Here is a 12581-nt window from a genome sequence, read left to right as displayed (position 1 = left end):
GAATTCTTAAGATATAATTAATATAGATAATAGGAGTCTTTTTATGTTGTTTTCATCACACTTGAGATACTATTCACAGGTATTCAAGTTTAAGAAACCTTATTAGGGTTTCTTGTAGGAGCTTTCTTGGTGTATCTCAATGCTTATTTCCAGATCACATTAATCATAACACTTGCCAAAACTGGCAGGGTTTCCAGCACTGCTGACTGAAGATCAGTCAAAAGTGAAGATTGAGCATTTCTGAAATTATGCTAACCAGTGGAAGTATTTTTATGTTTATAAAAATTAAAATTTATATGCCGCTTTGGTTCTCCATGTTAAATTGTGCCAAGCATTGTCTGTACACACAGCAAGGTAAAGGAAGGCTGCTTTATTATTTCCTTATCAGTTACTGAGTGGCCAGTGTGAGTACATTGTTCTGTCATAGTTTTCAAAAAAGAGCTTAATTGAGGTTTTTAAAAATTGATATATAGTAAACTGTACTTAATAAAATGTACAGTTTGTGAAGTTTTGATATATATGTTCACTGTGAAACTGTCACCACAATCAAGACTTGATGGGGAGTTCCCATCATGGTGGCTCAGCGGTAACCAACCTGACTCTTATCCATGAGGGTTTGGGTCTGATCCCTGGCCTCACTCAGTGGATTAAGGATCCAGCGTTGTGGTGAGCTGTGGTGTAGGTCGCAGACAAGGCTTGGACCTGGCATTGCTGTGGCTGTGGCATAGGCTGGCAGCTGTAGCTCCGATTCACCCTCTAGCCAGGGAACTTTGATATGCCACGGGTGTGGCTCTAAAAAGCAAAAAAAAAAATAAGCAAATAAGTAAAAGACATAATGAACATATTTATCACCCCTACAAGTTTTTTTATCCCCATTTGTAATCCTTCTCCCAGCCTTTGTGGTCTCTGGGCAACCACTGGTCAGGTTTATGTTACCATAGAATAGTTTGCATTGTCTAGCATTTTATGTAAGTGGAATCATAAAGTGTATACTCTCATATTGCCATTTTTCCTTAAGGGACATACATTCTGCTTTAAAGTTATTTTATACCGCTCCTGGTATGGTATGAGAACTTTACTTCTGTTTCTTCCTTCTTGGCCATTGCCCCATTCTGGTCGTATATTTACTTGTATATGTAAATTGTACTATATAGGAGTTCCTGTCGTGGCGTGGCGGAAAAAATCTGACTAGGAACCATGAGGTTGCTGGTTTGATCCCTGGCCTCGCCCAGCGGGTTGAGGATCCTGCGTTGCTGTGGCTGTGGTGCAGGCTGGCAGCTGTATCTCTGATTCAGCCCTTAGCCTGGAAACCTCCATATGCTGCAGGTGCGGCCCGAAAAAACAAAAACAAAACAAAACAAAACAAAAATAATAAATACATTAAAAAATTAATTGTACAGTATATTTTAAATTATTCTTGCTTTGATCAATTATTTTTAAAAGATATTTAAATAATGAAAAAGATTTTTATATTTACTCATATTGTTACCATTTATGGTGCTCTTCAGTCCTTTTGTAGATCCAGATTTTCATGTGTTTATCATACTCATTCAGCCTTGAAGCACTAGTAAAGGTCTGCTGGTGATGAATTCTTTCAGTTTTTGTATGCCTGGAAAAGTCTTTATTTTGACTTCATTTTTAAAAGATATTTTCTGTGAGTATAGAATTCTTGGTTAACAGATTTTTTTTCTTCCAGTTCTTTAAGATACTACTGCAGTTCTTTAAGATACTACTCCATGTCTTCCAACTTGAATAGTTTCCAGTGAGAATTCTGTTGTCATCTTCATCTTTGTTCCTCTCTGGGTAATAAGTCCTTTTTCTGTGGCTACTTTAAAGATTTGCTCTTTATTACTTATTTTAGGTAATCTGATAATGATGTGTCTTGGTTTTGTTCTTTGAACTTCTTGGATTTGTGTATTTATAGTTTTATTCCAGTTTGGAAACTAAGTTACTATATTTTAAAATATTTTTTCCTTGTCTCCTTTGGAAATGCCACTGACATGTATATTAGGCAATTTGAAATTATTCCACAATTCACTGATAATTTGCTCATTTTGTTTTAATTAGTTTCTTTTTTTTTTTTTTTAATTGGCCGTACCTGTGGCATATGGAAGCTCCCAAACTAGGTATTGAATTTGAGCAGCAGCTGCAGGCCCCAGCCACAGCAACACCAGATCTGAGCCCCATCTGCCTACACCATAGCAACAACACCAGATCCTTAACCCACTGAGTTTGGCCAGGGATCAAACCTGCATCTTCATGGACACCATGTTAGGTTTAACCCACTGAGCCACACAGGAGCTTCTGTTTTGGTTAGTTTCTGTTGCTGTGGTCTCGAGTTTTTTCCCCTGATTTATTCTGTTGCAATTTTAATCTGCTTTTAGTCTTATATAGTGGCTGTGGCAATGCCGAATCCTTTAATCTACTGCCAGAGATCAAACCTACACCTCTGCAGTGACTTGAGTGCTGCAGTTGTACTCTTAATCCACTGTGCCACAGCAGGAATTTCTTATATAGTGTATTTTTATTTTGAACATATCAGAGATTTTTTTACTTCTACCTGTGCTTTTTCCTTTAGTTTTTTGAATATATGGAATATAGTTATAATAACTTTCTAAATGTCTTTCTTTACTTATTGTATCATCTTTATCATTTTTAGTCATTTAGATTTTCATTATTAAAAAAGTATAACTTATAAGAAGTTGCAAAAAATGTACACAGCAGTCCATGTGCCTTTCACCCATTTTCTTCCAATGATAACAGCTTGTGTTATAGGACCATATCAAAACCAGGAAATTAATATTGGTACAACCTATAAAGTTTGTTCACATCTGACCAGTTTTATATCTACTCCGTGTGTGTGTGTGTGTGTGCGTGTGTGCGCGCGCGTGCGCGCGCATGAGAGTGTGTGTAGTTCTATGGAATTTTCATCATGTGTTATTTTGTGTATCTATAACCACAAGCAAAGTACTGACTGAATAGCTCCATTCGCACAAGAATTTTTCCTGTTGCCCTTTTATAACCACCCTGTCCTACCTCCTTCTTCTCCACTCTAAACCTGTAACACTCGCAGCCATTAATCTGTTTTCCATCTCTTTATAATAATGTCATTTCAAAATGTTATTTAAATGGAATCATACAATATGTAATCTTTTAAGATTGACTTCTTTCCCAATTTAGCATAATTCCCCTGAGATCCGTGTAAGTCATTGTATATATTAATAGTTTGTACCCTTTTATTGCTGAGTAGTGTTCCACAGTATGGCTATCCCAAGTCTGTTTAAACATTCACCTGTGGAAGGACTTCTGTGTTGGTTCCAGTTTTAGGCTATTATGAATAAAGCTACTATGAACATTCATGTACAAGTTTTTGTATAAAACAGAAATTTTAATTTTTCTGGAATAAAGGTCCAAGAGGTACAGTTGCTGAGTGGCATGGTAATTGCATATTTTGTCTTATAAGAAACTGCAAAACTTTATTTCAGAGTGGTTGTACCATTTTACATTCCTACAAGTCATGTATGAGTGATCCAGTTTTTCTGCATCCTTGCCAGCATTTGTTATTGACATTTTATTTATTTATTTATTTATTTATTTTTTGTCTTTTTGCTATTTCTTTTGGCCGCTTCTGCGGCATATGGAGGTTCCCAGGCTAGGGGTTGAATCGGAGCTGTAGCCACCGGCCAATGCCAGAGCCACAGCAATGCGGGATCCGAGCCGCGTCTGCAACCTACACCACAGCTCACGGCAACGCCGGATCGTTAACCCACTGAGCAAGGGCAGGGACTGAACCCGCAACCTCATGGTTCCTAGTCGGATTCGTTAACCACTGCACCACGACGGGAACTCCAACATTTTATTTTTAAAATTTTTTATATTTTTAGTTTTTTTCTTTTTTGGCATGTGGAGTTCCCAGGCCAGGAATCAGATCCAAGCCCCAGTTGTGACCTATGTCATAGTTGTGGCAACACTGGATCCTTTAATCTGCTGTGCCTGGCTGGGGATTGAACCTACATCATGGTGCTACAGAGACACCACTGATCCTGTTGTGCCACAATGGAAACTCCAGTATTATTTTATTTTACTTTATTTTTTTTTTACGGCTGCACCCATGGCATATGAAAGTTCCCAGGCTAGGGATTAAATCTGAACCACAGCTGTGGCAACGCTGGATCCTTTAATCCACTGCACTGGACCAGGGATCAAACCCCTACCTCCTCAGCAACCTGCACTCCCCAGTGACCCAAGCTGCTGGAGTCTGATTCTTAACCCACTGTGCCGCAGCAGTAACTCCCTATTTAACCATTTTTTTAGATGTGTAGTGATATATCGCCATGCTTTTCATTTGTATTTCCTTAACGGCTAATGACTTTGAATATATCTGTTCATATCTTTTGCGCATTTTCTGTTTAGGTTATTTGTTTCATTACTGTTGAGTTTTGAGAATTCTCTGTATATTCTACTTAGAAGTCTTTTGTTGGGTATGTGGTTTGCAAATATTTTCTCCAGTCTGTGGCTTACTCTCTACGATGAACTCTGAACTCCTTTGCCCTCCCAGACTCTCACTCCTGTGTCTCTATTTAGGGACCATGTTGGACTCTGCCTAGGTCCCCTTAGACGCCCGACTCCCTGTTCCTTTTTACGTTTCTTGGGAACTCTCTCTAGGCATTAAGCTTGGGTAATCATAAGGCTTACTTTATTTGTTCCCTATCTCAGGAATCATTGTTCTTCACTTCTTGATGTCCAGTGTCTTAAACACCATTATTTCACACATTCGTCTGGTTTTTATTGTTTCTACCAGGAAGATAAATATGATCCTTATGATACCAAATTAGTCAGAAATAAAATCCACCCCCAAAAGTTTTCAATAACATTAGAAACATCCATTGCTACTGTCTAAAATTCCTTCCTTTTTTAAGTTGTTTAAAAAATGGGCAGGGGTGAGGTGGGAATGGGTATATATATAACTCAGACAAAAAGATACTTCTGATGTTGTTCAGTGTCTCTTGAAGCCCAGCTACTTTCAGAAGTTTGCAAATCCATCAGATGCAGGCTTAGAGCTAGAAATAGGTCAGCTACCATAGCACAAAATGATGGTGTGAAAAGATTTTTGTGACAGCTAGTGTGTGATAATATATCCTCTCTTGTTCAGGGTTCTCTTTGGATGTAATGCGAGATTCTGGGTGTTTTCATATGCTTTTTCTCTATTTTTAGCCTTATAGTCCTTTTCTTGAAAGAATGACCATATTTTAAAAATCACATGTTCCTTTATTTAAAGGGTAGAGTTGATCAGTTAAAACAGCCGTTGCCAGTCTATCTAGCTAGGTAATTCTCTTTTGACCTTTAATACTAGTTTTGGAGCATTCATTGGAGTTTATGATGATTGAATATATATACAAGGGTTTCTAAAGATTTCTCTGCTTTCAAAGCTGTACTACTATCTGTATAAAATTTCAGAGAGATAAGGATTGGTACAGGATCACACAGCTGTCAAACACTTGATGAATATATTTCTTTGGAGTTATTTTGTGGAATCACCACACATTTCAGTAATTAGGTGACTTTTAGCTCTAGGAATCTGCTAGAGCCACCTTTGCAATAGAGCTGCCTCTGCTTGCTGGTTTCAAAGGGAAAGTTTTATTTCTCTTCCCAGTCTGTTGCTTCAGCTGATGAGCAAAAGGGCAAAGCTTGGTATATTATTGCAGTGTCTATCACAATGCGTTGCACAGAATGGCTACTCATTGAGTATTTGTTGGCTACTCAGTGCCTCTTCATTGAGTCACTGCTTAAATTAATTCCCTTCATATATTTCATCCAGGATCTTTCCTTTTCTTTCCATCTCTATCCTTTTGGCCATTTTCTTGTTTGCATTTCCTCCAGAGGGTGAAGAAGGCAAAGAAGATGAACCTGAAATTGTTCTATTGCTTATGAGTAACTTGGATAAGAAAAAAATATTATGTGAAAAGAAATGGAAATGAAGTTTTTAAATTAGTAGCAAATTTCATTTATCTTTTCTGTTTTTCTCTGCCATTACTAATGATGGGTTGGTGTTTTGCTTTTCTTCAAAGTCCTGAATGACTTTCTTTTCTCTTCAGTTTGTAGCTAGTGATAATACTCTTTCAGTTTTCATTGTTATTTTTAATTTCTATAACTTTTCCTCTATGAAGAGTTCTCTTCCTCTTCTTTATACCTTAAATATCGGTGTGTCCTGAGGCCTCTGCTCACCTCTCTAGTCTTTTCTGCTGCTAATCTACCACTATTCTCACCATACACTCTACTTTCAAAATCCAGGTTTTCGGGAGTTCCCGTTGTGGCTCAGTTAATGAACCTGACTAGTATCCATGAGGACGCAGGTTTGATCCCTGGCCTTGCTCAGCGGGTTAAGGATCTGGTGCTACTGTGAGCTGTGATATAGGTTGCAACAGACACGGCTCGGATCCTACATTGCTGTGGCTGCAGCGTAGGCTGGCAGCAGCTACAGCTCTAATTTGACCTCTAGCTTGGAACCTCCATATGCTGCAGGTGTGGCCCTTAAAAAAAAAAACAGACAAAATCCAGGTTTTCAGAGTTCCCTGGTGGTTTAGCAGGTTGAGGATGCAGCTCTGTCACTGCTGTGGCTCAAGTTGCTGCTGTGATGTGGGTTTTATCCCAGTCCCTGAACCAGAAACTTCCATGTGCTGTGGGTGTGGCCATAAAAATAAATAAATACAAATTGAAAAGTAGTGTCCTTGGAGTTCTTGCTGTGGTGCAGCAGGTTAAGGATCTGCACCACAGTTGTCTCTGCAGTGGCTGCAGTTGCTGCTGAGGTGCTGATTTGATCCCTGGCCAGGTGCAGTAAGGATCTGGCATTGCCTCAGCGGAGGTTTAGGTCACAGCTGCATCCTGGATTTGATCCCTGGCCTGGTAACTTCCACATGCTGCAAGTGGGAAAAGAAAAAAAGATAGTGTTCCTGATTTTGTATGGGTTTATAGGATACTAAATAACAACAACAAAATAATAGCTAACATTTTTAAATATTTCCCATGTGTTTAAGCATTTTACCTATACATTAACTCACTTAATATTTATAGCCTCATGAGATAGTTACTGTTAACCTTTGTTTTATAGTTAGGGAAACTGAGGCTCCAAGAGTTAAGTACTTTATCCAAGGTCACACAGCTTGTAAATGGCAGATGTGGAAATTAAATCTCTAAAAACTATACCAAGCAGAATGCTGAATCTTCTTTATGCAGGGTCTCATAGTTATATTCTTTGTTAGGATAAAGATAAGTGAGGCATAGAGGTAGAATAACATGGGGCAATTCTAGTGTTCTGATCTTATACAAAAAGATCATTCACTAAAGATATTTTAAAATGTGTCTTCTGGAGTTCTCATCGTGGCTCAGTGGTTAACAAATCCAACTAGGAACCATGAGGCTGCGGGTTCGATCCCTGGCCTTGCTGAGGGGGTTAAGAATCCGGCGTTGCCATGAGGTGTGGTGTAGGTCGCAGACGTGGCTCAGATCCCGAGTTGCTGTGGCTGTGGTGTAGGCCGGCAGCTGTAGCTCTGATTAGACTCCTAGCCTGGGAGTCTCCATATGCCCTGGGTGCAGCCCTAGAAAATACAAAAAAAGACAAAACAACAACAACAACAAAAATGTGTTTTCTTTTTTCTTTTTCTTTTATGGCCACACTCACAGAACATGGAAATTCCCTGGTTAGGGATCAAGTTTGAGCAGCAGCTGCAATCTATGCCACAGCTGTGGTAATGTGGGCACCTTTTTATCCACTGTGCCGGTCTGGGGATCAAACCCGCCACCACAGAGACATCACTGGATCCTTACCCCTCTGCCACAGCAGGAACTACAAATGTATTTTCTTTAAAAAAAAAATTTTTTTTTTGGCTGCATCTGTAGCATATGGAAGTTCTTAGGCCAGAGGTCAAACCTGAACTGCAGTTGCAGCCTGTGCCACAGCTGTAGCAATGCTGGGTCCTTAACCTGCTGCGCCACAAGAGAACTTCCTAAAACATCTTTTTAGTAAAAATGAAAGGATCTTTTGTGTTATCTTTATTACAGAATTAATATCATAGTTCTTCTGAGCTTTCTGTCCAGTTAATTCGTACTTGCCCAGTGAATAACAGCAACAAAAAGTTTCACATTTTAGTTGAGACTTAGGAAGCTGATAATTATTTTTCTTCAAGTTGTATTGTTTAATTCCAGGATCGTGTTTTCTTTATTTATTAGAGTTACATCTGAACTTTATCTTTTTGGTGGGATTTAGCCTGTACCTCCTTTTGCCCTTCTTCCCATCCCTTAAGTAGTGCAGTAGATGTTTAATTTTGAGAATGCTAATTAGTTCAGTAATTACACACCTTTGAGGCATGTCTAGACATTTATAGCTTTGTATTTTTGGCCTGGAATAGGATGTGTTGGAACTTTTTGGCTTTTGTGTATTTTTTTCTTTTAAGAAGGCTTTGAATTAGCTTAGGAAGGAGTTATGTATTAAGCTAAGTCTTGGAATTTAGGGCGATTGTGAGCTTATTTAGCCAGGACCCAGGAATATCATACTTGTCTTTGGCTAATAGTATTTTGAAGTCACCAAAAGTAATTTTTCTTTAAGGTGATGCCTTCTGGAGTTCCCATTGTGGCTCAGTGGGTTGCGAGCCCAACTAATATCCATGAGGATGTGGGTTTGATCTCTGGCCCTGCTTAGTGAGTTAAAGATCTGGCATTGCTGTGAGCTGTGGTATAGGTCATGGACATGGCTTGGATCCCGAGTTGTTGTGGCTGTGGTATAGGCCGATGGCTGCAGCTCCTTTTCGACTCCTGGCCAGGGAACTTCTATATGCTGCATAAGTGGCCCTAAAAAGCAAAAAAAAAAAAAAAAAAAGATTACTTCTGTTGTAGATGGGTTTCAAAACCAGACTAATATGAAGGATATAATTTTATTATATTTTGGGATTTGTGTGAATCAGAAAGTATATCCACAACATGTCCCCCATGTTTTGGGGGTTTTGGGATTTGTGTGAATCAAAGTATATCCACAACATGTCCCCCATGTCTACACACTTTTAATTCTCATTTGTGCAGGACAGGCTGCTAAGCTGTCTTTGCCAGCCATCATTCTGTCTGTCTGAAAGTATTTATGTTGTCAAGGTTGTTTCAATCTGTTTTAGAATAGATTTGGTTTCAAATTACCCACTTCCAGAGTTCCTTTTGTGGTTCAGCAGTTAATGAACCCAACTAGCATCCATGGGTTCGATCCCTGGCCTCACACAGTGGGTTAAGGATCCACTGTTGCCATGAGTGTGGTATAGGTTGAAGATGTGGCTTGGATCTTGCGTCGCTGTAGCTGTGGTGTAGGCCGGTGGCTACACCTCCCGTTCCACCCCTAGCCTAGGAACCTCTGTATGCCACCACTGTGGCCCTAAAAAAACAAAAACAATTTGTTTTTCCTACTTCTGCCACAATATTCTAACCTTTAGTTTGGAAATGAGCATTCATCAGAGAGATAAATGGATTGATTAAGGAAATTTGAAAACCATAATATGTTTTGAGAATGTGATAGAGTGCAGTACATAGTTTGTAGACTTGGCTTTGAGAACTCTTAGGAGTTGATGGGATTGACCTAGCAAGATTCAAGGAGGGTGGGACATAAAAGTGTGAGAGACGTGTAGAAATGTGCCTTTTTCCTAACCTGCTCTTTTTCTACTATATCCCATCATATTTGGAGCTTAAAACAAGAGCTTCAGTTTAATTTAGTTAATTGAATTATTCTCCCTGGTAGGATTATGTATGAAATTATTGAGCAGTATTAGCATCCCTGTGCAGGCAGGTGAGGATTCAAAGTTGAAGAGAGCAGAAATAAGACATACTCTAATGTTTTCATTAATTTTAAGGAAACTTCTGAAATTAGAACAAGCAGCTAAGTGAAGTAGTTGTATATAAATACTTCATTTTCTGGTTATGCTGGGCTTGCTTCCATATGAGATTGATGTTGGGTTGTCAGATAACCACTCCATACTTGCTTGTTCTAGTTAATGGTTTATTAACAAATACTTGTTTCGCCAGAAACTTGAGACTAAGGGATATAGCAATGAAGAAAAGGAAAAATCCCTGCCCTTATAGAGCTTTTTTTTTTCCAGTTTGTTTGAGATACAGTTGACAGACCACTCTATATAAGTTTAAGGTGTACCGCATAATGACTTGACATATATATATTGAGAAATGATTACCACAGTAAGTTTTTTTTAACATCATCTCCTTGCGTGGTTAGAAAAAAATGGCACTTATATGTTAGTGGGAGAAATGGTTGTTAAGAAAAATAATTCCTTAAAATGAGAACTATAAATGGCTGTTTTTTTAAATTAAACTATAGTTGATTTACTGTTATGCTAATTTCTACACAAGCAGAGTGACTTTGTTATACACATATATACATTCTTTAAAAAAAGCTTCTTTCCATTATGGTTTATACTAGGAGGTTGGATATAATTTCCTGTGCTTTACAGTAGGACCTCATTGTCTATCCATTCTAAATGTAATAATTTATATCTACTATCCTCAAACTCCCAGTGTATCTCTCTCCTTCCCCTCTCCTCCTTGGCAACCACAAGTCTGTTCTCTAAATCTGTGAGTATGGTTCTGTTTTGTGCCATGTTTTAGATTCCACATATAAGTGATATCATGTGGTATTTGTCCTATTTCTTTTTTTTCCCCCCTCTTTTTATGTCCACATGGCATATGGAAGTTCCCAGGCCAGGGGTTGGATTTGGAGCTTCAGCTGTGGGCTTATGCCACAACCATGGCAACGCCAGATCCAAGTTGCATCCTTGACCTACACTGCAGCTTGCAGCAATGCCAGATCTGTAACCCACCGAGCCAGGCCAGGGATTGAACCTGCATCCTCACAGAGACAACACTGGGTCCTTGACCCACTCAGCCACAGTGGGAATGCCGGTCCTTCTCTTTCTGACTTACTTCATTTAGTATGATAATTTCTAGTTGCATCCATGTTGTTGGGAATGGCATTATTTTGTTCTTTTTTTATGGCTGAGTGTTCCATTGTATGTATATACCACATCTTAATCTATTCATCTGTCAGTGGACATTTAGGTTGTTTCCATGTCTTGGCTATTGTAAATAGTGCTGCTATGAACATTGGGGGTGCATGTATCCCTTTGAATCATTGCTTTGTCTGGGTATATGCCCAGGATTGGGATTGGTGGATCATATGGTAATTCTATTTTTGGTTTCCTGAGGACAAATGGCTGTGTTTTGGTTGTAGTTTCGCTGAAGTTGGCTCTACTTTTTTGTCCTTTTGGTCTTTTTTTGCCCATACTAGGGAGAAGAGTGATGGCAGAGCATATAATAATTAACAGGTTCAGTTTGTCACAGATTTGCTATGCACTAGGCACCCTGCAGGATAATTTTGAAAATTATTTAATTGCATTAAAATCTTCTGAAGGACATTTTTTTTTACCTTTTTTTTAGGGCCACACCCGCATCATATGGAGGTTACCAGGCTAGGGGTCAAATTGGAGCCATAGCTGCCAGCCTATGCCACAGCCACAGCAATGCCAGATCCGAGCAGCATCTGCAACCTACACCACAGCTCACGGCAACGCTGGATCCCCGACTCACTGAGTGAGGCCAGGGATCAAACCCACATCCTCATGGATCCAGTTGGGTTCATTACCGCTGAGCCACGACAGGGACTCCCTCTGAAGGACATTTTCACTTGCTTATTTTACAAGTCAGTAAAGTGAGGCTTACAGAAGTGGTAACTACTCTGAGATCACATAGCTGTTGTGTGATATGGCTATGTAGGCCTGCTCCTAACAATTTTAAGAACATGAATGGAAGCACATATTCCGTATGTCTATACATTTAAGTTATAAGTCAGGATTTTTAAAAAAAGTTAGAAAAAATGTTTTCCTCCTACTTAGATATGTTTTTATAATGACCTAGAAGGCCAGAATTCTTGGACTCCTCAAAGTTCTGAGACAGGATGGAATAGTGCAGAGATACCTTCTAGGTCTGATCTCCATCTGGATCCCTCTCATCATCTATCCCTTGCCCCACCATTCAGACCATGGAATGTGTCAACAATGAGTATTGTCTGGAGTTCCCTTGTGGCATATCAGGTTAAGGAACAGGTGTTGTCACTGCAGCAGCTCAGGTCGCTGCTGTGGTGCTGGGTCAATCCCTGGCCTGGGAATTTCACATGCTGCAGGTGTAGCCAACAACCACCCCGGCAAAAATGAATATTATCTATGGGAGGACAGAGTTTGAGAAGAGATACACTGAAGGCCCTGGAAGTGGGCTTGGGACTGCTAGGGCGGGGAATTCTGGGATCCAGAGCATACAGTTGTGAGCGGTAGAGTCAGGGGCTTCAGGTAGGTATGGTGCCTTGGTCCCATCTTGTCCTGAGAGTAGACAGGTCAGAAGCGGATCAGAGTGGATCTGTCTAAAAAGTGCAAGACCCAGAATAGGGTTTCTTCACCACAGCCAACAGTGGTGCTGGCACCAAGGCTCAAACCTAGGTGCATTTGATCATACTGTCCTTTGTCAACAGTAAGATTTACAGAGAAAGGGAG

The 12581-nt window shown here is 39.6% G+C and overlaps 1 protein-coding gene across 17 annotated transcripts in view; it reads left to right on the top strand.

The window, feature by feature from the left end:
• R3HDM2 (R3H domain containing 2) overlaps positions 1-12581 on the top strand; it is a 156065-nt gene that overhangs the window by 42645 nt on the left and 100839 nt on the right. The window contains exon 1 of one of the 17 annotated variants that reach the window (XM_047786998.1): positions 1734-1803. The exons of the other annotated variants lie outside the window; for them this stretch is intronic. The gene's annotated coding sequence lies outside the window, so the exon portion shown is untranslated. Of the gene's footprint in view, positions 1-1733; positions 1804-12581 lie in introns of those variants that run through there. 17 annotated transcript variants of the gene reach the window in all.

Source organism: Phacochoerus africanus, chromosome 7 (assembly GCF_016906955.1).
Source record: "Phacochoerus africanus isolate WHEZ1 chromosome 7, ROS_Pafr_v1, whole genome shotgun sequence".
Lineage (NCBI taxonomy): Eukaryota > Metazoa > Chordata > Mammalia > Artiodactyla > Suidae > Phacochoerus > Phacochoerus africanus.
This window is presented reverse-complemented; position numbering and strand designations above follow the sequence as displayed.